The sequence below is a fragment of the Canis aureus genome, chromosome 9 (genome assembly GCF_053574225.1).
Source record: "Canis aureus isolate CA01 chromosome 9, VMU_Caureus_v.1.0, whole genome shotgun sequence".
In the NCBI taxonomy this organism is placed as follows: Eukaryota; Metazoa; Chordata; class Mammalia; order Carnivora; family Canidae; genus Canis; species Canis aureus.
The window spans coordinates 632,480-658,957 of NC_135619.1; positions in this window are offsets into that span (position 1 = coordinate 632,480).

A 26,478-nucleotide genomic window follows, 5' to 3' on the forward strand; every position below is an offset into this window, starting at 1 on the left:
TGGAGAGCGGTATTGACGGAACGTCCTGACTTACGATGCTGCTTCTTTTTCACGGCCATAACAACTCAGCTAGTGGAAAGCTAGCCTGCAGGCATGCTTCCTTTGGAGAGCAGAGCTCAGGGCAGGACCCCTCCCGCATCCTGCCAAGACTGTAGACGTGGAGGCTAACATCCTTATGTTAGGTGCTGGGAGACGTGGTGAGGAAAGCATGTGGAAGCGTTGGGCCTGAACTCACGCGTATCTGAGTTGAATACAGCGATTTCCTACGGCCTTCTTCTATCAGAGTGTAGCTAGTTTCTACCTCCCATGTACGAGTGGATAGCAGACATCTGCCTCCCAGGCGTACACACTTTTGAGTGTTGAGCTGATGGCCTGTACTTCCCACATCCTGCCTGCACGTACACTTCGCTGCAAACAGGCCTAGGCTCGATGCGTGACTGAAGTGTTGTGAGAGGTAAGCGGAATGTCCCGGCACACAAGACAAGTGCCTCCAAGCTCAATCCAGCGATTTCCTAGTAATTTCTGTCTGAGACTGGTGCTACATGCTAAGTTCCATAGGTGAGAAGCTAGCTGAACGCCCTGTCCAGAGGCAACTTACTTCTGAGAGTTGAGCTCACACTCAGTCCCTCACAGCTCCACACTGCCTGCAGAATGAGTTTCCAACATCTTCACCAGAGACGTTTGTCAGAGGCTTCTGAGACACAAGTGGAACAATGCAGACCTGGGGGGGGGTATGTCCAGGTGCAGGAGAGTGGTAATCGTGGAACCTCCTGACTCAGAATACTGCTGCGTTCTCACTGCCATAAGAAGGCAGCTGGTTGAAAGCTGGCTTCTAGGCATGCTTCCTTGTGAGAGCTGAGGTCAGGGCAGAACCCTCCCGCATCCTGACTGCCTGTAGACGTAGGTCGTAGCATAGTTACGTTAGGTGCCGGAAGGGGTTTCGTGAAAACCTTGTGGAAGTGACAGGCCTGCACTCTCGTGTATCCGAGTTCCATAGAGCGATTGCCAACGTCCTCGTTCAGTTTGAGTGTAGCTCGTTTCTAGCTCCCCTGAATAAGTGCCTAGCAGACATCGGCCTGCAAAGCATACACAGTTTGAGAGTTGAGCTCATGGCCTTTACCTCGGCCATCCTGACTGCCTGTACGGTCTGCTTCCACAGCATTTCGTTGTATGCGGGACAGTAGCGAAGTGAGAACCAAGTGTCTGCCTTGTCAGTTTCGCGCCTAGCAGACGGCTGCCTCCAAGGCATGCACGCTCCTTTGGATTGAGCTTGTGGTTTGTACCTCCCCCACGTTGACCGCCTGTATGCTTCGCTGCCAAAGGATTTCGTTCGATACGGGACGCAAGCTTTGTGAGCAGCAAGTGACCCTTAGCTCAATCCAGCGACTTCTGAGCAACTCCTCCCTCAGAAGGGAGCTGCATACTAACTTCCAAACCCGAGTACCTTGTTGAAAGCTATCTCTCTGGGGCACTTCCTCCTGTGAGGTGAGCTGACACGCGGTACTTCCCAGTTCCACACTGCCTGCACGTGGAGTTACGAATATCCTCACTAGGCTTGTTTGTCGGAAGCTCGTGGGACGCAAGGGCCAAGGTGCAGGCTTCAATGTTTGTGTCTCCGGGGGTGGTAGAGCGGTATTGACGGAACGTCCTGACTTACGATGCTGCTTCTTTTTCACGGCCATAACAACTCAGCTAGTGGAAAGCTAGCCTGCAGGCATGCTTCCTTTGGAGAGCAGAGCTCAGGGCAGGACCCCTCCCGCATCCTGCCAAGACTGTAGACGTGGAGGCTAACATCCTTATGTTAGGTGCTGGGAGACGTGGTGAGGAAAGCATGTGGAAGCGTTGGGCCTGAACTCACGCGTATCTGAGTTGAATACAGCGATTTCCTACGGCCTTCTTCTATCAGAGTGTAGCTAGTTTCTACCTCCCATGTACGAGTGGATAGCAGACATCTGCCTCCCAGGCGTACACACTTTTGAGTGTTGAGCTGATGGCCTGTACTTCCCACATCCTGCCTGCACGTACACTTCGCTGCAAACAGGCCTAGGCTCGATGCGTGACTGAAGTGTTGTGAGAGGTAAGCGGAATGTCCCGGCACACAAGACAAGTGCCTCCAAGCTCAATCCAGCGATTTCCTAGTAATTTCTGTCTGAGACTGGTGCTACATGCTAAGTTCCATAGGTGAGAAGCTAGCTGAACGCCCTGTCCAGAGGCAACTTACTTCTGAGAGTTGAGCTCACACTCAGTCCCTCACAGCTCCACACTGCCTGCAGAATGAGTTTCCAACATCTTCACCAGAGACGTTTGTCAGAGGCTTCTGAGACACAAGTGGAACAATGCAGACCTGGGGGGGGTATGTCCAGGTGCAGGAGAGTGGTAATCGTGGAACCTCCTGACTCAGAATACTGCTGCGTTCTCACTGCCATAAGAAGGCAGCTGGTTGAAAGCTGGCTTCTAGGCATGCTTCCTTGTGAGAGCTGAGGTCAGGGCAGAACCCTCCCGCATCCTGACTGCCTGTAGACGTAGGTCGTAGCATAGTTACGTTAGGTGCCGGAAGGGGTTTCGTGAAAACCTTGTGGAAGTGACAGGCCTGCACTCTCGTGTATCCGAGTTCCATAGAGCGATTGCCAACGTCCTCGTTCAGTTTGAGTGTAGCTCGGTTCTAGCTCCCCTGAATAAGTGCCTAGCAGACATCGGCCTGCAAAGCATACACAGTTTGAGAGTTGAGCTCATGGCCTTTACCTCGGCCATCCTGACTGCCTGTACGGTCTGCTTCCACAGCATTTCGTTGTATGCGGGACAGTAGCGAAGTGAGAACCAAGTGTCTGCCTTGTCAGTTTCGCGCCTAGCAGACGGCTGCCTCCAAGGCATGCACGCTCCTTTGGATTGAGCTTGTGGTTTGTACCTCCCCCACGTTGACCGCCTGTATGCTTCGCTGCCAAAGGATTTCGTTCGATACGGGACGCAAGCTTTGTGAGCGGCAAGTGACCCTTAGCTCAATCCAGCGACTTCTGAGCAACTCCTCCCTCAGAAGGGAGCTGCATACTAACTTCCAAACCCGAGTACCTTGTTGAAAGCTATCTCTCTGGGGAACTTCCTCCTGTGAGGTGAGCTGACACGCGGTACTTCCCAGTTTCACACTGCCTGCACGTGGAGTTACGAATATCCTCACTAGGCTTGTTTGTCGGAAGCTCGTGGGACGCAAGGGCCAAGGTGCAGGCTTCAATGTTTGTGTCTCCGGGGGTGGTAGAGCGGTATTGACGGAACGTCCTGACTTACGATGCTGCTTCTTTTTCACGGCCATAACAACTCAGCTAGTGGAAAGCTAGCCTGCAGGCATGCTTCCTTTGGAGAGCAGAGCTCAGGGCAGGACCCCTCCCGCATCCTGCCAAGACTGTAGACGTGGAGGCTAACATCCTTATGTTAGGTGCTGGGAGACGTGGTGAGGAAAGCATGTGGAAGCGTTGGGCCTGAACTCACGCGTATCTGAGTTGAATACAGCGATTTCCTACGGCCTTCTTCTATCAGAGTGTAGCTAGTTTCTACCTCCCATGTACGAGTGGATAGCAGACATCTGCCTCCCAGGCGTACACACTTTTGAGTGTTGAGCTGATGGCCTGTACTTCCCACATCCTGCCTGCACGTACACTTCGCTGCAAACAGGCCTAGGCTCGATGCGTGACTGAAGTGTTGTGAGAGGTAAGCGGAATGTCCCGGCACACAAGACAAGTGCCTCCAAGCTCAATCCAGCGATTTCCTAGTAATTTCTGTCTGAGACTGGTGCTACATGCTAAGTTCCATAGGTGAGAAGCTAGCTGAACGCCCTGTCCAGAGGCAACTTACTTCTGAGAGTTGAGCTCACACTCAGTCCCTCACAGCTCCACACTGCCTGCAGAATGAGTTTCCAACAACTTCACCAGAGACGTTTGTCAGAGGCTTCTGAGACACAAGTGGAACAATGCAGACCTGGGGGGGGTATGTCCAGGTGCAGGAGAGTGGTAATCGTGGAACCTCCTGACTCAGAATACTGCTGCGTTCTCACTGCCATAAGAAGGCAGCTGGTTGAAAGCTGGCTTCTAGGCATGCTTCCTTGTGAGAGCTGAGGTCAGGGCAGAACCCTCCCGCATCCTGACTGCCTGTAGACGTAGGTCGTAGCATAGTTACGTTAGGTGCCGGAAGGGGTTTCGTGAAAACCTTGTGGAAGTGACAGGCCTGCACTCTCGTGTATCCGAGTTCCATAGAGCGATTGCCAACGTCCTCGTTCAGTTTGAGTGTAGCTCGGTTCTAGCTCCCCTGAATAAGTGCCTAGCAGACATCGGCCTGCAAAGCATACACAGTTTGAGAGTTGAGCTCATGGCCTTTACCTCGGCCATCCTGACTGCCTGTACGGTCTGCTTCCACAGCATTTCGTTGTATGCGGGACAGTAGCGAAGTGAGAACCAAGTGTCTGCCTTGTCAGTTTCGCGCCTAGCAGACGGCTGCCTCCAAGGCATGCACGCTCCTTTGGATTGAGCTTGTGGTTTGTACCTCCCCCACGTTGACCGCCTGTATGCTTCGCTGCCAAAGGATTTCGTTCGATACGGGACGCAAGCTTTGTGAGCGGCAAGTGACCCTTAGCTCAATCCAGCGACTTCTGAGCAACTCCTCCCTCAGAAGGGAGCTGCATACTAACTTCCAAACCCGAGTACCTTGTTGAAAGCTATCTCTCTGGGGAACTTCCTCCTGTGAGGTGGTGAGCTGACACGCGGTACTTCCCAGTTTCACACTGCCTGCACGTGGAGTTACGAATATCCTCACTAGGCTTGTTTGTCGGAAGCTCGTGGGACGCAAGGGCCAAGGTGCAGGCTTCAATGTTTGTGTCTCCGGGGGTGGTAGAGCGGTATTGACGGAACGTCCTGACTTACGATGCTGCTTCTTTTTCACGGCCATAACAACTCAGCTAGTGGAAAGCTAGCCTGCAGGCATGCTTCCTTTGGAGAGCAGAGCTCAGGGCAGGACCCCTCCCGCATCCTGCCAGACTGTAGACGTGGAGGCTAACATCCTTATGTTAGGTGCTGGGAGACGTGGTGAGGAAAGCATGTGGAAGCGTTGGGCCTGAACTCACGCGTATCTGAGTTGAATACAGCGATTTCCAACGGCCTTCTTCTATCAGAGTGTAGCTAGTTTCTACCTCCCATGTACGAGTGGATAGCAGACATCTGCCTCCCAGGCGTACACACTTTTGAGTGTTGAGCTGATGGCCTGTACTTCCCACATCCTGCCTGCACGTACACTTCGCTGCAAACAGGCCTAGGCTCGATGCGTGACTGAAGTGTTGTGAGAGGTAAGCGGAATGTCCCGGCACACAAGACAAGTGCCTCCAAGCTCAATCCAGCGATTTCCTAGTAATTTCTGTCTGACTGGTGCTACATGCTAAGTTCCATAGGTGAGAAGCTAGCTGAACGCCCTGTCCAGAGGCAACTTACTTCTGAGAGTTGAGCTCACACTCAGTCCCTCACAGCTCCACACTGCCTGCAGAATGAGTTTCCAACATCTTCACCAGAGACGTTTGTCAGAGGCTTCTGAGACACAAGTGGAACAATGCAGACCTGGGGGGGGTATGTCCAGGTGCAGGAGAGTGGTAATCGTGGAACCTCCTGACTCAGAATACTGCTGCGTTCTCACTGCCATAAGAAGGCAGCTGGTTGAAAGCTGGCTTCTAGGCATGCTTCCTTGTGAGAGCTGAGGTCAGGGCAGAACCCTCCCGCATCCTGACTGCCTGTAGACGTAGGTCGTAGCATAGTTACGTTAGGTGCCGGAAGGGGTTTCGTGAAAACCTTGTGGAAGTGACAGGCCTGCACTCTCGTGTATCCGAGTTCCATAGAGCGATTGCCAACGTCCTCGTTCAGTTTGAGTGTAGCTCGGTTCTAGCTCCCCTGAATAAGCGCCTAGCAGACATCGGCCTGCAAAGCATACACAGTTTGAGAGTTGAGCTCATGGCCTTTACCTCGGCCATCCTGACTGCCTGTACGGTCTGCTTCCACAGCATTTCGTTGTATGCGGGACAGTAGCGAAGTGAGAACCAAGTGTCTGCCTTGTCAGTTTCGCGCCTAGCAGACGGCTGCCTCCAAGGCATGCACGCTCCTTTGGATTGAGCTTGTGGTTTGTACCTCCCCCACGTTGACCGCCTGTATGCTTCGCTGCCAAAGGATTTCGTTCGATACGGGACGCAAGCTTTGTGAGCGGCAAGTGACCCTTAGCTCAATCCAGCGACTTCTGAGCAACTCCTCCCTCAGAAGGGAGCTGCATACTAACTTCCAAACCCGAGTACCTTGTTGAAAGCTATCTCTCTGGGGCACTTCCTCCTGTGAGGTGAGCTGACACGCGGTACTTCCCAGTTTCACACTGCCTGCACGTGGAGTTACGAATATCCTCACTAGGCTTGTTTGTCGGAAGCTCGTGGGACGCAAGGGCCTAGGTGCAGGCTTCAATGTTTGTGTCTCCGGGGGTGGTAGAGCGGTATTGACGGAACGTCCTGACTTACGATGCTGCTTCTTTTTCACGGCCATAACAACTCAGCTAGTGGAAAGCTAGCCTGCAGGCATGCTTCCTTTGGATTGCAGAGCTCAGGGCAAGACCCCTCCCGCATCCTGCCAAGACTGTAGACGTGGAGGCTAACATCCTTATGTTAGGTGCTGGGAGACGTGGTGAGGAAAGCATGTGGAAGCGTTGGGCCTGAACTCACGCGTATCTGAGTTGAATACAGCGATTTCCTACGGCCTTCTTCTATCAGAGTGTAGCTAGTTTCTACCTCCCATGTACGAGTGGATAGCAGACATCTGCCTCCCAGGCGTACACACTTTGGAGTGTTGAGCTGATGGCCTGTACTTCCCACATCCTGCCTGCACGTACACTTCGCTGCAAACAGGCCTAGGCTCGATGCGTGACTGAAGTGTTGTGAGAGGTAAGCGGAATGTCCCGGCACACAAGACAAGTGCCTCCAAGCTCAATCCAGCGATTTCCTAGTAATTTCTGTCTGAGACTGGTGCTACATGCTAAGTTCCATAGGTGAGAAGCTAGCTGAACGCCCTGTCCAGAGGCAACTTACTTCTGAGAGTTGAGCTCACACTCAGTCCCTCACAGCTCCACACTGCCTGCAGAATGAGTTTCCAACATCTTCACCAGAGACGTTTGTCAGAGGCTTCTGAGACACAAGTGGAACAATGCAGACCTGGGGGGGGGTATGTCCAGGTGCAGGAGAGTGGTAATCGTGGAACCTCCTGACTCAGAATACTGCTGCGTTCTCACTGCCATAAGAAGGCAGCTGGTTGAAAGCTGGCTTCTAGGCATGCTTCCTTGTGAGAGCTGAGGTCAGGGCAGAACCCTCCCGCATCCTGACTGCCTGTAGACGTAGGTCGTAGCATAGTTACGTTAGGTGCCGGAAGGGGTTTCGTGAAAACCTTGTGGAAGTGACAGGCCTGCACTCTCGTGTATCCGAGTTCCATAGAGCGATTGCCAACGTCCTCGTTCAGTTTGAGTGTAGCTCGGTTCTAGCTCCCCTGAATAAGTGCCTAGCAGACATCGGCCTGCAAAGCATACACAGTTTGAGAGTTGAGCTCATGGCCTTTACCTCGGCCATCCTGACTGCCTGTACGGTCTGCTTCCACAGCATTTCGTTGTATGCGGGACAGTAGCGAAGTGAGAACCAAGTGTCTGCCTTGTCAGTTTCGCGCCTAGCAGACGGCTGCCTCCAAGGCATGCACGCTCCTTTGGATTGAGCTTGTGGTTTGTACCTCCCCCACGTTGACCGCCTGTATGCTTCGCTGCCAAAGGATTTCGTTCGATACGGGACGCAAGCTTTGTGAGCGGCAAGTGACCCTTAGCTCAATCCAGCGACTTCTGAGCAACTCCTCCCTCAGAAGGGAGCTGCATACTAACTTCCAAACCCGAGAACCTTGTTGAAAGCTATCTCTCTGGGGAACTTCCTCCTGTGAGGTGGTGAGCTGACACGCGGTACTTCCCAGTTCCACACTGCCTGCACGTGGAGTTACGAATATCCTCACTAGACTTGTTTGTCGGAAGCTCGTGGGACGCAAGGGCCAAGGTGCAGGCTTCAATGTTTGTGTCTCCGGGGGTGGTAGAGCGGTATTGACGGAACGTCCTGACTTACGATGCTGCTTCTTTTTCACGGCCATAACAACTCAGCTAGTGGAAAGCTAGCCTGCAGGCATGCTTCCTTTGGAGAGCAGAGCTCAGGGCAGGACCCCTCCCGCATCCTGCCAGACTGTAGACGTGGAGGCTAACATCCTTATGTTAGGTGCTGGGAGACGTGGTGAGGAAAGCATGTGGAAGCGTTGGGCCTGAACTCACGCGTATCTGAGTTGAATACAGCGATTTCCTACGGCCTTCTTCTATCAGAGTGTAGCTAGTTTCTACCTCCCATGTACGAGTGGATAGCAGACATCTGCCTCCCAGGCGTACACACTTTTGAGTGTTGAGCTGATGGCCTGTACTTCCCACATCCTGCCTGCACGTACACTTCGCTGCAAACAGGCCTAGGCTCGATGCGTGACTGAAGTGTTGTGAGAGGTAAGCGGAATGTCCCGGCACACAAGACAAGTGCCTCCAAGCTCAATCCAGCGATTTCCTAGTAATTTCTGTCTGAGACTGGTGCTACATGCTAAGTTCCATAGGTGAGAAGCTAGCTGAACGCCCTGTCCAGAGGCAACTTACTTCTGAGAGTTGAGCTCACACTCAGTCCCTCACAGCTCCACACTGCCTGCAGAATGAGTTTCCAACATCTTCACCAGAGACGTTTGTCAGAGGCTTCTGAGACACAAGTGGAACAATGCAGACCTGGGGGGGGTATGTCCAGGTGCAGGAGAGTGGTAATCGTGGAACCTCCTGACTCAGAATACTGCTGCGTTCTCACTGCCATAAGAAGGCAGCTGGTTGAAAGCTGGCTTCTAGGCATGCTTCCTTGTGAGAGCTGAGGTCAGGGCAGAACCCTCCCGCATCCTGACTGCCTGTAGACGTAGGTCGTAGCATAGTTACGTTAGGTGCCGGAAGGGGTTTCGTGAAAATCTTGTGGAAGTGACAGGCCGGCACTCTCGTGTATCCGAGTTCCATAGAGCGATTGCCAACGTCCTCGTTCAGTTTGAGTGTAGCTCGGTTCTAGCTCCCCTGAATAAGCGCCTAGCAGACATCGGCCTGCAAAGCATACACAGTTTGAGAGTTGAGCTCATGGCCTTTACCTCGGCCATCCTGACTGCCTGTACGGTCTGCTTCCACAGCATTTTTGTATGCGGGACAGTAGCGAAGTGAGAACCAAGTGTCTGCCTTGTCAGTTTCGCGCCTAGCAGACGGCTGCCTCCAAGGCATGCACGCTCCTTTGGATTGAGCTTGTGGTTTGTACCTCCCCCACGTTGACCGCCTGTATGCTTCGCTGCCAAAGGACTTCGTTCGATACGGGACGCAAGCTTTGTGAGCGGCAAGTGACCCTTAGCTCAATCCAGCGACTTCTGAGCAACTCCTCCCTCAGAAGGGAGCTGCATACTAACTTCCAAACCCGAGTACCTTGTTGAAAGCTATCTCTCTGGGGAACTTCCTCCTGTGAGGTGGTGAGCTGACACGCGGTACTTCCAGTTCCACACGGCCTGCACGTGGAGTTACGAATATCCTCACTAGACTTGTTTGTCGGAAGCTCGTGGGACGCAAGGGCCAAGGTGCAGGCTTCAATGTTTGTGTCTCCGGGGGTGGTAGAGCGGTATTGACGGAACGTCCTGACTTACGATGCTGCTTCTTTTTCACGGCCATAACAACTCAGCTAGTGGAAAGCTAGCCTGCAGGCATGCTTCCTTTGGATTGCAGAGCTCAGGGCAGGACCCATCCCGCATCCTGCCAAGACTGTAGACGTGGAGGCTAACATCCTTATGTTAGGTGCTGGGAGACGTGGTGAGGAAAGCATGTGGAAGCGTTGGGCCTGAACTCACGCGTATCTGAGTTGAATACAGCGATTTCCTACGGCCTTCTTCTATCAGAGTGTAGCTAGTTTCTACCTCCCATGTACGAGTGGATAGCAGACATCTGCCTCCCAGGCGTACACACTTTTGAGTGTTGAGCTGATGGCCTGTACTTCCCACATCCTGCCTGCACGTACACTTCGCTGCAAACAGGCCTAGGCTCGATGCGTGACTGAAGTGTTGTGAGAGGTAAGCGGAATGTCCCGGCACACAAGACAAGTGCCTCCAAGCTCAATCCAGCGATTTCCTAGTAATTTCTGTCTGAGACTGGTGCTACATGCTAAGTTCCATAGGTGAGAAGCTAGCTGAACGCCCTGTCCAGAGGCAACTTACTTCTGAGAGTTGAGCTCACACTCAGTCCCTCACAGCTCCACACTGCCTGCAGAATGAGTTTCCAACATCTTCACCAGAGACGTTTGTCAGAGGCTTCTGAGACACAAGTGGAACAATGCAGACCTGGGGGGGGTATGTCCAGGTGCAGGAGAGTGGTAATCGTGGAACCTCCTGACTCAGAATACTGCTGCGTTCTCACTGCCATAAGAAGGCAGCTGGTTGAAAGCTGGCTTCTAGGCATGCTTCCTTGTGAGAGCTGAGGTCAGGGCAGAACCCTCCCGCATCCTGACTGCCTGTAGACGTAGGTCGTAGCATAGTTACGTTAGGTGCCGGAAGGGGTTTCGTGAAAATCTTGTGGAAGTGACAGGCCGGCACTCTCGTGTATCCGAGTTCCATAGAGCGATTGCCAACGTCCTCGTTCATTTTGAGTGTAGCTCGGTTCTAGCTCCCCTGAATAAGCGCCTAGCAGACATCGGCCTGCAAAGCATACACAGTTTGAGAGTTGAGCTCATGGCCTTTACCTCGGCCATCCTGACTGCCTGTACGGTCTGCTTCCACAGCATTTTTGTATGCGGGACAGTAGCGAAGTGAGAACCAAGTGTCTGCCTTGTCAGTTTCGCGCCTAGCAGACGGCTGCCTCCAAGGCATGCACGCTCCTTTGGATTGAGCTTGTGGTTTGTACCTCCCCCACGTTGACCGCCTGTATGCTTCGCTGCCAAAGGATTTCGTTCGATACGGGACGCAAGCTTTGTGAGCGGCAAGTGACCCTTAGCTCAATCCAGCGACTTCTGAGCAACTCCTCCCTCAGAAGGGAGCTGCATACTAACTTCCAAACCCGAGTACCTTGTTGAAAGCTATCTCTCTGGGGAACTTCCTCCTGTGAGGTGGTGAGCTGACACGCGGTACTTCCAGTTCCACACTGCCTGCACGTGGAGTTACGAATATCCTCACTAGACTTGCTTGTCGGAAGCTCGTGGGACGCAAGGGCCAAGGTGCAGGCTTCAATGTTTGTGTCTCCGGGGGTGGTAGAGCGGTATTGACGGAACGTCCTGACTTACGATGCTGCTTCTTTTTCACGGCCATAACAACTCAGCTAGTGGAAAGCTAGCCTGCAGGCATGCTTCCTTTGGAGAGCAGAGCTCAGGGCAGGACCCCTCCCGCATCCTGCCAGACTGTAGACGTGGAGGCTAACATCCTTATGTTAGGTGCTGGGAGACGTGGTGAGGAAAGCATGTGGAAGCGTTGGGCCTGAACTCACGCGTATCTGAGTTGAATACAGCGATTTCCTACGGCCTTCTTCTATCAGAGTGTAGCTAGTTTCTACCTCCCATGTACGAGTGGATAGCAGACATCTGCCTCCCAGGCGTACACACTTTTGAGTGTTGAGCTGATGGCCTGTACTTCCCACATCCTGCCTGCACGTACACTTCGCTGCAAACAGGCCTAGGCTCGATGCGTGACTGAAGTGTTGTGAGAGGTAAGCGGAATGTCCCGGCACACAAGACAAGTGCCTCCAAGCTCAATCCAGCGATTTCCTAGTAATTTCTGTCTGAGACTGGTGCTACATGCTAATTTCCATAGGTGAGAAGCTAGCTGAACGCCCTGTCCAGAGGCAACTTACTTCTGAGAGTTGAGCTCACACTCAGTCCCTCACAGCTCCACACTGCCTGCAGAATGAGTTTCCAACATCTTCACCAGAGATGTTTGTCAGAGGCTTCTGAGACACAAGTGGAACAATGCAGACCTGGGGGGGTATGTCCAGGTGCAGGAGAGTGGTAATCGTGGAACCTCCTGACTCAGAATACTGCTGCGTTCTCACTGCCATAAGAAGGCAGCTGGTTGAAAGCTGGCTTCTAGGCATGCTTCCTTGTGAGAGCTGAGGTCAGGGCAGAACCCTCCCGCATCCTGACTGCCTGTAGACGTAGGTCGTAGCATAGTTACGTTAGGTGCCGGAAGGGGTTTCGTGAAAATCTTGTGGAAGTGACAGGCCGGCACTCTCGTGTATCCGAGTTCCATAGAGCGATTGCCAACGTCCTCGTTCAGTTTGAGTGTAGCTCGGTTCTAGCTCCCCTGAATAAGCGCCTAGCAGACATCGGCCTGCAAAGCATACACAGTTTGAGAGTTGAGCTCATGGCCTTTACCTCGGCCATCCTGACTGCCTGTACGGTCTGCTTCCACAGCATTTTTGTATGCGGGACAGTAGCGAAGTGAGAACCAAGTGTCTGCCTTGTCAGTTTCGCGCCTAGCAGACGGCTGCCTCCAAGGCATGCACGCTCCTTTGGATTGAGCTTGTGGTTTGTACCTCCCCCACGTTGACCGCCTGTATGCTTCGCTGCCAAAGGATTTCGTTCGATACGGGACGCAAGCTTTGTGAGCGGCAAGTGACCCTTAGCTCAATCCAGCGACTTCTGAGCAACTCCTCCCTCAGAAGGGAGCTGCATACTAACTTCCAAACCCGAGTACCTTGTTGAAAGCTATCTCTCTGGGGAACTTCCTCCTGTGAGGTGGTGAGCTGACACGCGGTACTTCCAATTCCACACGGCCTGCACGTGGAGTTACGAATATCCTCACTAGACTTGTTTGTCGGAAGCTCGTGGGACGCAAGGGCCAAGGTGCAGGCTTCAATGTTTGTGTCTCCGGGGGTGGTAGAGCGGTATTGACGGAACGTCCTGACTTACGATGCTGCTTCTTTTTCACGGCCATAACAACTCAGCTAGTGGAAAGCTAGCCTGCAGGCATGCTTCCTTTGGAGAGCAGAGCTCAGGGCAGGACCCCTCCCGCATCCTGCCAAGACTGTAGACGTGGAGGCTAACATCCTTATGTTAGGTGCTGGGAGACGTGGTGAGGAAAGCATGTGGAAGCGTTGGGCCTGAACTCACGCGTATCTGAGTTGAATACAGCGATTTCCTACGGCCTTCTTCTATCAGAGTGTAGCTAGTTTCTACCTCCCATGTACGAGTGGATAGCAGACATCTGCCTCCCAGGCGTACACACTTTTGAGTGTTGAGCTGATGGCCTGTACTTCCCACATCCTGCCTGCACGTACACTTCGCTGCAAACAGGCCTAGGCTCGATGCGTGACTGAAGTGTTGTGAGAGGTAAGCGGAATGTCCCGGCACACAAGACAAGTGCCTCCAAGCTCAATCCAGCGATTTCCTAGTAATTTCTGTCTGAGACTGGTGCTACATGCTAAGTTCCATAGGTGAGAAGCTAGCTGAACGCCCTGTCCAGAGGCAACTTACTTCTGAGAGTTGAGCTCACACTCAGTCCCTCACAGCTCCACACTGCCTGCAGAATGAGTTTCCAACATCTTCACCAGAGACGTTTGTCAGAGGCTTCTGAGACACAAGTGGAACAATGCAGACCTGGGGGGGGTATGTCCAGGTGCAGGAGAGTGGTAATCGTGGAACCTCCTGACTCAGAATACTGCTGCGTTCTCACTGCCATAAGAAGGCAGCTGGTTGAAAGCTGGCTTCTAGGCATGCTTCCTTGTGAGAGCTGAGGTCAGGGCAGAACCCTCCCGCATCCTGACTGCCTGTAGACGTAGGTCGTAGCATAGTTACGTTAGGTGCCGGAAGGGGTTTCGTGAAAATCTTGTGGAAGTGACAGGCCGGAACTCTCGTGTATCCGAGTTCCATAGAGCGATTGCCAACGTCCTCGTTCAGTTTGAGTGTAGCTCGGTTCTAGCTCCCCTGAATAAGCGCCTAGCAGACATCGGCCTGCAAAGCATACACAGTTTGAGAGTTGAGCTCATGGCCTTTACCTCGGCCATCCTGACTGCCTGTACGGTCTGCTTCCACAGCATTTTTGTATGCGGGACAGTAGCGAAGTGAGAACCAAGTGTCTGCCTTGTCAGTTTCGCGCCTAGCAGACGGCTGCCTCCAAGGCATGCACGCTCCTTTGGATTGAGCTTGTGGTTTGTACCTCCCCCACGTTGACCGCCTGTATGCTTCGCTGCCAAAGGATTTCGTTCGATACGGGACGCAAGCTTTGTGAGCGGCAAGTGACCCTTAGCTCAATCCAGCGACTTCTGAGCAACTCCTCCCTCAGAAGGGAGCTGCATACTAACTTCCAAACCCGAGTACCTTGTTGAAAGCTATCTCTCTGGGGAACTTCCTCCTGTGAGGTGGTGAGCTGACACGCGGTACTTCCAGTTCCACACGGCCTGCACGTGGAGTTACGAATATCCTCACTAGACTTGTTTGTCGGAAGCTCGTGGGACGCAAGGGCCAAGGTGCAGGCTTCAATGTTTGTGTCTCCGGGGGTGGTAGAGCGGTATTGACGGAACGTCCTGACTTACGATGCTGCTTCTTTTTCACGGCCATAACAACTCAGCTAGTGGAAAGCTAGCCTGCAGGCATGCTTCCTTTGGAGAGCAGAGCTCAGGGCAGGACCCCTCCCGCATCCTGCCAAGACTGTAGACGTGGAGGCTAACATCCTTATGTTAGGTGCTGGGAGACGTGGTGAGGAAAGCATGTGGAAGCGTTGGGCCTGAACTCACGCGTATCTGAGTTGAATACAGCGATTTCCTACGGCCTTCTTCTATCAGAGTGTAGCTAGTTTCTACCTCCCATGTATGAGTGGATAGCAGACATCTGCCTCCCAGGCGTACACACTTTTGAGTGTTGAGCTGATGGCCTGTACTTCCCACATCCTGCCTGCACGTACACTTCGCTGCAAACAGGCCTAGGCTCGATGCGTGACTGAAGTGTTGTGAGAGGTAAGCGGAATGTCCCGGCACACAAGACAAGTGCCTCCAAGCTCAATCCAGCGATTTCCTAGTAATTTCTGTCTGAGACTGGTGCTACATGCTAAGTTCCATAGGTGAGAAGCTAGCTGAACGCCCTGTCCAGAGGCAACTTACTTCTGAGAGTTGAGCTCACACTCAGTCCCTCACAGCTCCACACTGCCTGCAGAATGAGTTTCCAACATCTTCACCAGAGACGTTTGTCAGAGGCTTCTGAGACACAAGTGGAACAATGCAGACCTGGGGGGGGGGTATGTCCAGGTGCAGGAGAGTGGTAATCGTGGAACCTCCTGACTCAGAATACTGCTGCGTTCTCACTGCCATAAGAAGGCAGCTGATTGAAAGCTGGCTTCTAGGCATGCTTCCTTGTGAGAGCTGAGGTCAGGGCAGAACCCTCCCGCATCTTGACTGCCTGTAGACGTAGGTCGTAGCATAGTTACGTTAGGTCCCGGAAGGGGTTTCGTGAAAACCTTGTGGAAGTGACAGGCCTGCACTCTCGTGTATCCGAGTTCCATAGAGCGATTGCCAACGTCCTCGTTCAGTTTGAGTGTAGCTCGGTTCTAGCTCCCCTGAATAAGCGCCTAGCAGACATCGGCCTGCAAAGCATACACAGTTTGAGAGTTGAGCTCATGGCCTTTACCTCGGCCATCCTGACTGCCTGTACGGTCTGCTTCCACAGCATTTCGTTGTATGCGGGACAGTAGCGAAGTGAGAACCAAGTGTCTACCTTGTCAGTTTCGCGCCTAGCAGACGGCTGCCTCCAAGGCATGCACGCTCCTTTGGATTGAGCTTGTGGTTTGTACCTCCCCCACGTTGACCGCCTGTATGCTTCGCTGCCAAAGGATTTCGTTCGATACGGGACGCAAGCTTTGTGAGCGGCAAGTGACCCTTAGCTCAATCCAGCGACTTCTGAACAACTCCTCCCTCAGAAGGGAGCTGCATACTAACTTCCAAACCCGAGTACCTTGTTGAAAGCTATCTCTCTGGGGAACTTCCTCCTGTGAGGTGAGCTGACACGCCGTTCTTCCCAGTTCCACACTGCCTGCACGTGGAGTTACGAATATCCTCACTAGACTTGTTTGTCGGAAGCTCGTGAGACGCAAGGGCCAAGGTGCAGGCTTCAATGTTTGTGTCTCCGGGGGTGGTAGAGCGGTATTGACGGAACGTCCTGACTTACGATGCTGCTTCTTTTTCACGGCCATAACAACTCAGCTAGTGGAAAGCTAGCCTGCAGGCATGCTTCCTTTGGAGAGCAGAGCTCAGGGCAGGACCCCTCCCGCATCCTGCCAAGACTGTAGACGTGGAGGCTAACATCCTTATGTTAGGTGCTGGGAGACGTGGTGAGGAAAGCATGTGGAAGCGTTGGGCCTGAACTCACGCGTATCTGAGTTGAATACAGCGATTTCCTACGGCCTTCTTCTATCAGAGTGTAGCTAGTTTCTACCTCCCATGTACGAGTGGATAGCAGACATCTGCCTCCCAGGCGTACACACTTTTGAGTGTTGAGCTGATGGCCTGTACTTCCCACATCCTGCCTGCACGTACACTTCGCTGCAAACAGGCCTAGGCTCGATGCGTGACTGAAGTGTTGTGAGAGGTAAGCGGAATGTCCCGGCACACAAGACAAGTGCCTCCAAGCTCAATCCAGCGATTTCCTAGTAATTTCTGTCTGAGACTGGTGCTACATGCTAAGTTCCATAGGTGAGAAGCTAGCTGAACGCCCTGTCCAGAGGCAACTTACTTCTGAGAGTTGAGCTCACACTCAGTCCCTCACAGCTCCACACTGCCTGCAGAATGAGTTTCCAACATCTTCACCAGAGACGTTTGTCAGAGGCTTCTGAGACACAAGTGGAACAATGCAGACCTGGGGGGGGTATGTCCAGGTGCAGGAGAGTGGTAATCGTGGAACCTCCTGACTCAGAATACTGCTGCGTTCTCACTGCCATAAGAAGGCAGCTGATTGAAAGCTGGCTTCTAGGCATGCTTCCTTGTGAGAGCTGAGGTCAGGGCAGAACCCTCCCGCATCCTGACTGCCTGTAGACGTAGGTCGTAGCATAGTTACGTTAGGTGCCGGAAGGGGTTTCGTGAAAACCTTGTGGAAGTGACAGGCCTGCACTCTCGTGTATCCGAGTTCCATAGAGCGATTGCCAACGTCCTCGTTCAGTTTGAGTGTAGCTCGGTTCTAGCTCCCCTGAATAAGCGCCTAGCAGACATCGGCCTGCAAAGCATACACAGTTTGAGAGTTGAGCTCATGGCCTTTACCTCGGCCATCCTGACTGCCTGTACGGTCTGCTTCCACAGCATTTCGTTGTATGCGGGACAGTAGCGAAGTGAGAACCAAGTGTCTGCCTTGTCAGTTTCGCGCCTAGCAGACGGCTGCCTCCAAGGCATGCACGCTCCTTTGGATTGAGCTTGTGGTTTGTACCTCCCCCACGTTGACCGCCTGTATGCTTCGCTGCCAAAGGATTTCGTTCGATACGGGACGCAAGCTTTGTGAGCGGCAAGTGACCCTTAGCTCAATCCAGCGACTTCTGAGCAACTCCTCCCTCAGAAGGGAGCTGCATACTAACTTCCAAACCCGAGTACCTTGTTGAAAGCTATCTCTCTGGGGAACTTCCTCCTGTGAAGTGGTGAGCTGACACGCGGTACTTCCCAGTTCCACACTGCCTGCACGTGGAGTTACGAATATCCTCACTAGACTTGTTTGTCGGAAGCTCGTGGGACGCAAGGGCCAAGGTGCAGGCTTCAATGTTTGTGTCTCCGGGGGTGGTAGAGCGGTATTGACGGAACGTCCTGACTTACGATGCTGCTTCTTTTTCACGGCCATAACAACTCAGCTAGTGGAAAGCTAGCCTGCAGGCATGCTTCCTTTGGAGAGCAGAGCTCAGGGCAGGACCCCTCCCGCATCCTGCCAGACTGTAGACGTGGAGGCTAACATCCTTATGTTAGGTGCTGGGAGACGTGGTGAGGAAAGCATGTGGAAGCGTTGGGACTGAACTCACGCGTATCTGAGTTGAATACAGCGATTTCCTACGGCCTTCTTCTATCAGAGTGTAGCTAGTTTCTACCTCCCATGTACGAGTGGATAGCAGACATCTGCCTCCCAGGCGTACACACTTTTGAGTGTTGAGCTGATGGCCTGTACTTCCCACATCCTGCCTGCACGTACACTTCGCTGCAAACAGGCCTAGGCTCGATGCGTGACTGAAGTGTTGTGAGAGGTAAGCGGAATGTCCCGGCACACAAGACAAGTGCCTCCAAGCTCAATCCAGCGATTTCCTAGTAATTTCTGTCTGAGACTGGTGCTACATGCTAAGTTCCATAGGTGAGAAGCTAGCTGAACGCCCTGTCCAGAGGCAACTTACTGCTGAGAGTTGAGCTCACACTCAGTCCCTCACAGCTCCACACTGCCTGCAGAATGAGTTTCCAACATCTTCACCAGAGACGTTTGTCAGAGGCTTCTGAGACACAAGTGGAACAATGCAGACCTGGGGGGGGTATGTCCAGGTGCAGGAGAGTGGTAATCGTGGAACCTCCTGACTCAGAATACTGCTGCGTTCTCACTGCCATAAGAAGGCAGCTGGTTGAAAGCTGGCTTCTAGGCATGCTTCCTTGTGAGAGCTGAGGTCAGGGCAGAACCCTCCCGCATCCTGACTGCCTGTAGACGTAGGTCGTAGCATAGTTACGTTAGGTGCCGGAAGGGGTTTCGTGAAAATCTTGTGGAAGTGACAGGCCTGCACTCTCGTGTATCCGAGTTCCATAGAGCGATTGCCAACGTCCTCGTTCAGTTTGAGTGTAGCTCTGTTCTAGCTCCCCTGAATAAGCGCCTAGCAGACATCGGCCTGCAAAGCATACACAGTTTGAGAGTTGAGCTCATGGCCTTTACCTCGGCCATCCTGACTGCCTGTACGGTCTGCTTCCACAGCATTTCGTTGTATGCGGGACAGTAGCGAAGTGAGAACCAAGTGTCTGCCTTGTCAGTTTCGCGCCTAGCAGACGGCTGCCTCCAAGGCATGCACGCTCCTTTGGATTGAGCTTGTGGTTTGTACCTCCCCCACGTTGACCGCCTGTATGCTTCGCTGCCAAAGGATTTCGTTCGATACGGGACGCAAGCTTTGTGAGCGGCAAGTGACCCTTAGCTCAATCCAGCGACTTCTGAGCAACTCCTCCCTCAGAAGGGAGCTGCATACTAACTTCCAAACCCGAGTACCTTGTTGAAAGCTATCTCTCTGGGGAACTTCCTCCTGTGAAGTGGTGAGCTGACACGCGGTACTTCCCAGTTCCACACTGCCTGCACGTGGAGTTACGAATATCCTCACTAGACTTGTTTGTCGGAAGCTCGTGGGACGCAAGGGCCAAGGTGCAGGCTTCAATGTTTGTGTCTCCGGGGGTGGTAGAGCGGTATTGACGGAACGTCCTGACTTACGATGCTGCTTCTTTTTCACGGCCATAACAACTCAGCTAGTGGAAAGCTAGCCTGCAGGCATGCTTCCTTTGGAGAGCAGAGCTCAGGGCAGGACCCATCCCGCATCCTGCCAGACTGTAGACGTGGAGGCTAACATCCTTATGTTAGGTGCTGGGAGACGTGGTGAGGAAAGCATGTGGAAGCGTTGGGCCTGAACTCACGCGTATCTGAGTTGAATACAGCGATTTCCTACGGCCTTCTTCTATCAGAGTGTAGCTAGTTTCTACCTCCCATGTACGAGTGGATAGCAGACATCTGCCTCCCAGGCGTACACACTTTTGAGTGTTGAGCTGATGGCCTGTACTTCCCACATCCTGCCTGCACGTACACTTCGCTGCAAACAGGCCTAGGCTCGATGCGTGACTGAAGTGTTGTGAGAGGTAAGCGGAATGTCCCGGCACACAAGACAAGTGCCTCCAAGCTCAATCCAGCGATTTCCTAGTAATTTCTGTCTGAGACTGGTGCTACATGCTAAGTTCCATAGGTGAGAAGCTAGCTGAACGCCCTGTCCAGAGGCAACTTACTTCTGAGAGTTGAGCTCACACTCAGTCCCTCACAGCTCCACACTGCCTGCAGAATGAGTTTCCAACATCTTCACCAGAGACGTTTGTCAGAGGCTTCTGAGACACAAGTGGAACAATGCAGACCTGGGGGGGGTATGTCCAGGTGCAGGAGAGTGGTAATCGTGGAACCTCCTGACTCAGAATACTGCTGCGTTCTCACTGCCATAAGAAGGCAGCTGGTTGAAAGCTGGCTTCTAGGCATGCTTCCTTGTGAGAGCTGAGGTCAGGGCAGAACCCTCCCGCATCCTGACTGCCTGTAGACGTAGGTCGTAGCATAGTTACGTTAGGTGCCGGAAGGGGTTTCGTGAAAACCTTGTGGAAGTGACAGGCCTGCACTCTCGTGTATCCGAGTTCCATAGAGCGATTGCCAACGTCCTCGTTCAGTTTGAGTGTAGCTCGGTTCTAGCTCCCCTGAATAAGCGCCTAGCAGACATCGGCCTGCAAAGCATACACAGTTTGAGAGTTGAGCTCATGGCCTTTACCTCGGCCATCCTGACTGCCTGTACGGTCTGCTTCCACAGCATTTCGTTGTATGCGGGACAGTAGCGAAGTGAGAACCAAGTGTCTGCCTTGTCAGTTTCGCGCCTAGCAGACGGCTGCCTCCAAGGCATGCACGCTCCTTTGGATTGAGCTTGTGGTTTGTACCTCCCCCACGTTGACCGCCTGTATGCTTCGCTGCCAAAGGATTTCGTTCGATACGGGACGCAAGCTTTGTGAGCGGCAAGTGACCCTTAGCTCAATCCAGCGACTTCTGAGCAACTCCTCCCTCAGAAGGGAGCTGCATACTAACTTCCAAACCCGAGTACCTTGTTGAAAGCTATCTCTCTGGGGAACTTCCTCCTGTGAGGTGGTGAGCTGACACGCGGTACTTCCCAGTTCCACACTGCCTGCACGTGGAGTTACGAATATCCTCACTAGACTTGTTTGTCGGAAGCTCGTGGGACGCAAGGGCCAAGGTGCAGGCTTCAATGTTTGTGTCTCCGGGGGTGGTAGAGCGGTATTGACGGAACGTCCTGACTTACGATGCTGCTTCTTTTTCACGGCCATAACAACTCAGCTAGTGGAAAGCTAGCCTGCAGGCATGCTTCCTTTGGAGAGCAGAGCTCAGGGCAGGACCCCTCCCGCATCCTGCCAGACTGTAGACGTGGAGGCTAACATCCTTATGTTAGGTGCTGGGAGACGTGGTGAGGAAAGCATGTGGAAGCGTTGGGCCTGAACTCACGCGTATCTGAGTTGAATACAGCGATTTCCTACGGCCTTCTTCTATCAGAGTGTAGCTAGTTTCTACCTCCCATGTACGAGTGGATAGCAGACATCTGCCTCCCAGGCGTACACACTTTTGAGTGTTGAGCTGATGGCCTGTACTTCCCACATCCTGCCTGCACGTACACTTCGCTGCAAACAGGCCTAGGCTCGATGCATGACTGAAGTGTTGTGAGAGGTAAGCGGAATGTCCCGGCACACAAGACAAGTGCCTCCAAGCTCAATCCAGTGATTTCCTAGTAATTTCTGTCTGAGACTGGTGCTACATGCTAAGTTCCATAGGTGAGAAGCTAGCTGAACGCCCTGTCCAGAGGCAACTTACTTCTGAGAGTTGAGCTCACACTCAGTCCCTCACAGCTCCACACTGCCTGCAGAATGAGTTTCCAACATCTTCACCAGAGACGTTTGTCAGAGGCTTCTGAGACACAAGTGGAACAATGCAGACCTGGGGGGGGGTATGTCCAGGTGCAGGAGAGTGGTAATCGTGGAACCTCCTGACTCAGAATACTGCTGCGTTCTCACTGCCATAAGAAGGCAGCTGATTGAAAGCTGGCTTCTAGGCATGCTTCCTTGTGAGAGCTGAGGTCAGGGCAGAACCCTCCCGCATCCTGACTGCCTGTAGACGTAGGTCGTAGCATAGTTACGTTAGGTCCCGGAAGGGGTTTCGTGAAAACCTTGTGGAAGTGACAGGCCTGCACTCTCGTGTATCCGAGTTCCATAGAGCGATTGCCAACGTCCTCGTTCAGTTTGAGTGTAGCTCGGTTCTAGCTCCCCTGAATAAGCGCCTAGCAGACATCGGCCTGCAAAGCATACACAGTTTGAGAGTTGAGCTCATGGCCTTTACCTCGGCCATCCTGACTGCCTGTACGGTCTGCTTCCACAGCATTTCGTTGTATGCGGGACAGTAGCGAAGTGAGAACCAAGTGTCTGCCTTGTCAGTTTCGCGCCTAGCAGACGGCTGCCTCCAAGGCATGCACGCTCCTTTGGATTGAGCTTGTGGTTTGTACCTCCCCCACGTTGACCGCCTGTATGCTTCGCTGCCAAAGGATTTCGTTCGATACGGGACGCAAGCTTTGTGAGCGGCAAGTGACCCTTAGCTCAATCCAGCGACTTCTGAGCAACTCCTCCCTCAGAAGGGAGCTGCATACTAACTTCCAAACCCGAGTACCTTGTTGAAAGCTATCTCTCTGGGGCACTTCCTCCTGTGAGGTGAGCTGACACGCGGTACTTCCCAGTTCCACACTGCCTGCACGTGGAGTTACGAATATCCTCACTAGGCTTGTTTGTCGGAAGCTCGTGGGACGCAAGGGCCAAGGTGCAGGCTTCAATGTTTGTGTCTCCGGGGGTGGTAGAGCGGTATTGACCGAACGTCCTGACTTACGATGCTGCTTCTTTTTCACGGCCATAACAACTCAGCTAGTGGAAAGCTAGCCTGCAGGCATGCTTCCTTTGGAGAGCAGAGCTCAGGGCAGGACCCCTCCCGCATCCTGCCAAGACTGTAGACGTGGAGGCTAACATCCTTATGTTAGGTGCTGGGAGACGTGGTGAGGAAAGCATGTGGAAGCGTTGGGCCTGAACTCACGCGTATCTGAGTTGAATACAGCGATTTCCTACGGCCTTCTTCTATCAGAGTGTAGCTAGTTTCTACCTCCCATGTACGAGTGGATAGCAGACATCTGCCTCCCAGGCGTACACACTTTTGAGTGTTGAGCTGATGGCCTGTACTTCCCACATCCTGCCTGCACGTACACTTCGCTGCAAACAGGCCTAGGCTCGATGCGTGACTGAAGTGTTGTGAGAGGTAAGCGGAATGTCCCGGCACACAAGACAAGTGCCTCCAAGCTCAATCCAGCGATTTCCTAGTAATTTCTGTCTGAGACTGGTGCTACATGCTAAGTTCCATAGGTGAGAAGCTAGCTGAACGCCCTGTCCAGAGGCAACTTACTTCTGAGAGTTGAGCTCACACTCAGTCCCTCACAGCTCCACACTGCCTGCAGAATGAGTTTCCAACATCTTCACCAGAGACGTTTGTCAGAGGCTTCTGAGACACAAGTGGAACAATGCAGACCTGGGGGGGGGGTATGTCCAGGTGCAGGAGAGTGGTAATCGTGGAACCTCCTGACTCAGAATACTGCTGCGTTCTCACTGCCATAAGAAGGCAGCTGGTTGAAAGCTGGCTTCTAGGCATGCTTCCTTGTGAGAGCTGAGGTCAGGGCAGAACCCTCCCGCATCCTGACTGCCTGTAGACGTAGGTCGTAGCATAGTTACGTTAGGTGCCGGAAGGGGTTTCGTGAAAACCTTGTGGAAGTGACAGGCCTGCACTCTCGTGTATCCGAGTTCCATAGAGCGATTGCCAACGTCCTCGTTCAGTTTGAGTGTAGCTCGGTTCTAGCTCCCCTGAATAAGTGCCTAGCAGACATCGGCCTGCAAAGCATACACAGTTTGAGAGTTGAGCTCATGGCCTTTACCTCGGCCATCCTGACTGCCTGTACGGTCTGCTTCCACAGCATTTCGTTGTATGCGGGACAGTAGCGAAGTGAGAACCAAGTGTCTGCCTTGTCAGTTTCGCGCCTAGCAGACGGCTGCCTCCAAGGCATGCACGCTCCTTTGGATTGAGCTTGTGGTTTGTACCTCCCCCACGTTGACCGCCTGTATGCTTCGCTGCCAAAGGATTTCGTTCGATACGGGACGCAAGCTTTGTGAGCGGCAAGTGACCCTTAGCTCAATCCAGCGACTTCTGAGCAACTCCTCCCTCAGAAGGGAGCTGCATACTAACTTCCAAACCCGAGTACCTTGTTGAAAGCTATCTCTCTGGGGAACTTCCTCCTGTGAGGTGAGCTGACACGCGGTAATTCCCAGTTCCACACTGCCTGCACGTGGAGTTACGAATATCCTCACTAGGCTTGTTTGTCGGAAGCTCGTGGGACGCAAGGGCCAAGGTGCAGGCTTCAATGTTTGTGTCTCCGGGGGTGGTAGAGCGGTATTGACGGAACGTCCTGACTTACGATGCTGCTTCTTTTTCACGGCCATAACAACTCAGCTAGTGGAAAGCTAGCCTGCAGGCATGCTTCCTTTGGAGAGCAGAGCTCAGGGCAGGACCCCTCCCGCATCCTGCCAAGACTGTAGACGTGGAGGCTAACATCCTTATGTTAGGTGCTGGGAAACGTGGTGAGGAAAGCATGTGGAAGCGTTGGGCCTGAACTCACGCGTATCTGAGTTGAATACAGCGATTTCCTACGGCCTTCTTCTATCAGAGTGTAGCTAGTTTCTACCTCCCATGTACGAGTGGATAGCAGACATCTGCCTCCCAGGCGTACACACTTTTGAGTGTTGAGCTGATGGCCTGTACTTCCCACATCCTGCCTGCACGTACACTTCGCTGCAAACAGGCCTAGGCTCGATGCGTGACTGAAGTGTTGTGAGAGGTAAGCGGAATGTCCCGGCACACAAGACAAGTGCCTCCAAGCTCAATCCAGCGATTTCCTAGTAATTTCTGTCTGAGACTGGTGCTACATGCTAAGTTCCATAGGTGAGAAGCTAGCTGAACGCCCTGTCCAGAGGCAACTTACTTCTGAGAGTTGAGCTCACACTCAGTCCCTCACAGCTCCACACTGCCTGCAGAATGAGTTTCCAACATCTTCACCAGAGACGTTTGTCAGAGGCTTCTGAGACACAAGTGGAACAATGCAGACCTGGGGGGGGGTATGTCCAGGTGCAGGAGAGTGGTAATCGTGGAACCTCCTGACTCAGAATACTGCTGCGTTCTCACTGCCATAAGAAGGCAGCTGGTTGAAAGCTGGCTTCTAGGCATGCTTCCTTGTGAGAGCTGAGGTCAGGGCAGAACCCTCCCGCATCCTGACTGCCTGTAGACGTAGGTCGTAGCATAGTTACGTTAGGTGCCGGAAGGGGTTTCGTGAAAACCTTGTGGAAGTGACAGGCCTGCACTCTCGTGTATCCGAGTTCCATAGAGCGATTGCCAACGTCCTCGTTCAGTTTGAGTGTAGCTCGGTTCTAGCTCCCCTGAATAAGCGCCTAGCAGACATCGGCCTGCAAAGCATACACAGTTTGAGAGTTGAGCTCATGGCCTTTACCTCGGCCATCCTGACTGCCTGTACGGTCTGCTTCCACAGCATTTCGTTGTATGCGGGACAGTAGCGAAGTGAGAACCAAGTGTCTGCCTTGTCAGTTTCGCGCCTAGCAGACGGCTGCCTCCAAGGCATGCACGCTCCTTTGGATTGAGCTTGTGGTTTGTACCTCCCCCACGTTGACCGCCTGTATGCTTCGCTGCCAAAGGATTTCGTTCGATACGGGACGCAAGCTTTGTGAGCGGCAAGTGACCCTTAGCTCAATCCAGCGACTTCTGAGCAACTCCTCCCTCAGAAGGGAGCTGCATACTAACTTCCAAACCCGAGTACCTTGTTGAAAGCTATCTCTCTGGGGAACTTCCTCCTGTGAGGTGAGCTGACACGCGGTACTTCCCAGTTCCACACTGCCTGCACGTGGAGTTACGAATATCCTCACTAGGCTTGTTTGTCGGAAGCTCGTGGGACGCAAGGGCCAAGGTGCAGGCTTCAATGTTTGTGTCTCCGGGGGTGGAGAGCGGTATTGACGGAACGTCCTGACTTACGATGCTGCTTCTTTTTCACGGCCATAACAACTCAGCTAGTGGAAAGCTAGCCTGCAGGCATGCTTCCTTTGGAGAGCAGAGCTCAGGGCAGGACCCCTCCCGCATCCTGCCAAGACTGTAGACGTGGAGGCTAACATCCTTATGTTAGGTGCTGGGAGACGTGGTGAGGAAAGCATGTGGAAGCGTTGGGCCTGAACTCACGCGTATCTGAGTTGAATACAGCGATTTCCTACGGCCTTCTTCTATCAGAGTGTAGCTAGTTTCTACCTCCCATGTACGAGTGGATAGCAGACATCTGCCTCCCAGGCGTACACACTTTTGAGTGTTGAGCTGATGGCCTGTACTTCCCACATCCTGCCTGCACGTACACTTCGCTGCAAACAGGCCTAGGCTCGATGCGTGACTGAAGTGTTGTGAGAGGTAAGCGGAATGTCCCGGCACACAAGACAAGTGCCTCCAAGCTCAATCCAGCGATTTCC